General features: G+C 46.4%; 1 pseudogene; it reads right to left on the bottom strand.

The window, feature by feature from the left end:
• Positions 1–1,926: 1,926 nt before the first annotated feature.
• LOC120669133 lies at positions 1,927–3,828 on the bottom strand (annotated as a pseudogene).
• Positions 3,829–4,030: the final 202 nt, after the last annotated feature.

Below are 4,030 nucleotides of genomic sequence, written 5' to 3'. Positions count from 1 at the left end.
CCAAAGTCAACACAGTTTCAGAGGTATCCTTTGAGCTGAAAGAAGCAAGGGGTAAAGGTTTTTGGGCCTCACTAAAACTATCAGGACGTAACTGAATGCCAGGTGAGCTTTCACTGGACCATGGGATTGGTGTATAATTTCTCGCCCCAGGTTTTCTCCTGAAGGCAGAGCAGACCCATTGCTATGCAGGAGAGTGTAAACTGAATGGTTCCTTCTCAACACGTGGTCATTTGATAAGCGGTTCCAGATGGTCACCTTTTTGAAGTTGTGTACATCCCTTTAGATCACTCAAATGATGAACACCATTCTCCTAAATAATAGTCTCATAATGATTCAGCGATGACCTCTGGGATGATGCATTTTTCGCTTCTGCTTGTTGGTTTGTTCTCTTTGAAATTCTGGCTCAAAGCACCACCATTGTCCCACGCAGGAGGAACAAATGCATGGCCAGAACTGGAGGCACCTCTGACCAACTTAGGGTCATTGATTACTGGTGGGTCACATGCACTGGCGGGTTCGGCAGATGCGGGGGCGGAGGAGAGAGGGTGGAGTTGGCAGCGGTTCCGCCGGAGCTGGAGTTGGTCGCGGATTCGTCGGAGAGGAGGTTCTGGGCATGAGCTTTGGGGAGCTGGTGTGGTCAGGGAACCAGTAGAAGAAGTTGTCAATTTCCTCCTCCATAAGCATCCTTGAGAGTTGAGATGAAGGGGAGGACGTGGTCATCGGAGGAGGACGGGTCGTCGGTGTTGGAGGCAGGTCGAGGAAGATGGAGGCATGGAGGCGGCGAGCCAGGAGGTGCACGGTGGTGCTCCCGCACCGAGATGCGGCGGCTTCGAGGAGAGAGAGGAACAATGAGGGCTACTGTGGACTGCAGGTTGATTTTGGATAAATCTGAGGACTTCTTTGCAAAGTTGCTAGAGGACACTTGTCAGCACGGGAAGTGTCGAGCGCTCTCGTGCAAAGAGTAGGCAGCTGTCTTTAAGAAACCCGATACGATCAAAGCATGCGCCTACTTTTATCAGGTCTGAAGGGAACATTTCAATTCTCCCTCATGCGTGCAGAAGTTACCTGAGAGACTCAAGGCAGGGACAGAGAGCTTCTGAAGCATATACAAAGTGACTTCGATTCAAGAACTGCATGGGAGAACCTGAATGCCCTCATTGCTGAGCTAGGTGAGCCGTACGTATTGGTAAGTTGTACTTGTACATGCTTGGGGCGACTTTCCTAGCTAAATAAATTGCTCAAATGTCATTTGCCACATTTGTTAAATGCTGGGATAAAACTAGAGGGCTTCTCATGATGCTTACCACTTCCAGAGGCCGTGTTATCAGCGGGCAAATGGCAACACAAAATTGTAGTTGACAGCATCAGGAGGCACACATGACACAAGGCAGGTAGACCTGATTTGGTACCCCCAAGCAGCAGAGCCGATCCATAGCTACCATTGCAGATGAAGCAAGTAGCCACTGCTCTTGGTCTGCAGGACTGCAGTCTGCAGGACTGCAGTCTGCAGGGAGAGTCTCTCTGGACCACCACAGAAGATGGCAGCGATCTATACACCAGTTTTGCAGATTGAGCTGGAGAACTTGCCATTATGGTCCTCCAAGATATATTGTGCTCCATGTGAGTAACTTCTAACTTCCATACAGCAGTACCAAAACCTATAATTTCCATCATGAGTAATATGCATCACACTAAATCCATGTATTAATAATACTCAATCTTGAGCTAAAAGAATCACAAAAAACTGCTTAGATAAATCTTGAGTGAGATAGTGGAATACTTTATGTGCAACTGCTGAGAGGTTAACCCCCAAAAAAACTGTGCTGCCTGATCCCACCGACTACTGTGGTGCACATAGTGACTTTAGCAAATGCAGAAGCTTGGTATTAGTATTATGGTATAAGCTATGGACTAAAAATATCCTCGTCACCTCATTTCAAGGGGCAGCATGCCACAGAACATGAGCTACACAGACAGACAGACAGTCAGATGTCAGACAAGCAGAATGCACTCTGATCATACATGGAAAAGGTTGGCTCTTCACCATGTGACAAAAACCCCTATCATTCTCAGTGTAGGCATCCAAAGTGCAAAACCAAGACCTTGCAGACAGCGAGCACCCAATCTTTGCTCTCTTGCACTTACTGGATACAAAGAGGATAACGCCACCAAACCGATCAAATGAGTTGTGGTTTAAAAGTATGTGTATCAGGAGATAGGAAAAAGATCGTATGGAGTTACAGCTAAGCTTGAGCAATCATCCCTGCTGAGCATAACTAAGATGGTCAAAATGTGACACTTGAATTGCTCTAAAACCTATTGATGTTTTAATTAGATGGCTGCAAACCAGACAAGACAAAAACATCATGGAGACAAAGTAATTTATTTGCAAGGATAAAACATACCTTGAAAAATGATTCAATCTCTCTCTTTCCAACTGATGTGACAATTTAACTGCAAGAGCTGTCGGGCACAATAATGCTGAGTATCCCAAAATTACATGCCATTCCTTGGTTAACAAACAACAACTCAGAGTCACAGTCCCTTCAGTATCAAATGTAGTAATGACAAAACCAGGTACACCTCGTCTTCCATGTCATAGCCAGTACTGTTACTTCACGTGTCCCATCAGCATGGAGAAAGTCTGAGAAGCTAACAGTATGAGCATTAAATATAATCCTGTAGAAAGAGAAACAATATTAGAACATCAAATGCCATTCTGAAGTAAACTCAACATTTTTATGCTAGCCACTAAAAGCACATAACATAAAACATAGTCAACTTATAACAAGTAGTTCAACCCAAAAGAAATACTATACTTGTGAGGTGCAGCTATCAAGCCAAGTGGTAATATGGGAGGCTAACCTTGGTTGAAGTGCCTGAAGAGTATACTAAGTTGATTTCGCTAGGAGGGTATGCAGGCGATCGTATAGCCCCCTGATATGGTAATCGCACAAATTCAGGGTCACATAGACAATATTAAGGTAATACTTGTGATTTCATAGGAGGAATGGACTAAGCGTCTAATTATAATACACATGCTATCGGTGGTTTTGTTTTGAACTTGAGAAAACTGATGAATGCTCTGAGACTATTGCCTCTGAAGATGTGGGAACACCAGTAACTTCTGCATCAAACCTATGCAGTGGAAAATGTAGTGGAAAATGTAGTAAAATGACAGGATCAGACCTAGAATCCATGTTGTTCCGCCTCCAACTGATGTCAGTGGAACCTTCTCTTTTTTTCACATCCTGAAGGGTAATATTCCCCTTCATTCAGATTTTGGAAATGATGGCTTTCCCTCTCCATAAACTTCTCAACACCAAACCACAAGTCATTATTCCTACACAGCAGCGCAACTGCAATTAGTGACACAAAATTCACATTACTATCTCAAAAGCACAACACCCACAAGAATCCAATAATCCAGGCAAATGTTTGGCCCTGCGGTGTAGAAATTTTCCCTCCAAATTGTCACAATTGCCAACATCCTTATCACCTAGTACAATACAATGAGAAGAGGAAGACTAGAGTGATGCCCCAGTATCCCCTCAAACTGCTCTATAACAGATATCCATTTGCGCTGTGTAACCTCTGAACCCTCGGCTGAGATGTCCACAAGGACTACAATCATGTCTGGCTTCAATGTTTGAATAGAATTCTGGAACCGAAGTACTATTGATGATGATGCCTTCGGTGAAGTAAAATGATGGCGACCGCTTCGCCTCTCCCGCCCCCTCCCCTCCCCGACGCCTTTAGCCCAGCCACCAGCCGCCCGCCGCCGCTCACCCCGAGCCCGGCGGCCACCCTTCCGTCCCACTTCACCATCCCGGCGTCTAGGATCCCCCCCTCCCCCGTCACTCTGGCCGCGGCAAGGCGCAACGTTGGTGTCGCGATACCCCGCCGTCCGGAAAGTCTGGCGGCGGCATCTCCCTGCCGACGTTCAAGGAGGTGTTGCTGGCGGCAGTTAAACCTGCCTCGCCGGTGCTGGGTTCCACCGCGGCCTCCTCTGCTCGTCTCGGCGGCTCTT

Source organism: Panicum virgatum, chromosome 4N (assembly GCF_016808335.1).
Source record: "Panicum virgatum strain AP13 chromosome 4N, P.virgatum_v5, whole genome shotgun sequence".
NCBI classification, from domain to species: Eukaryota; Viridiplantae; Streptophyta; class Magnoliopsida; order Poales; family Poaceae; genus Panicum; species Panicum virgatum.
The sequence above is the reverse complement of the archived record's forward strand: the minus strand, read 5'-3'. Positions and strand labels throughout refer to the sequence as shown.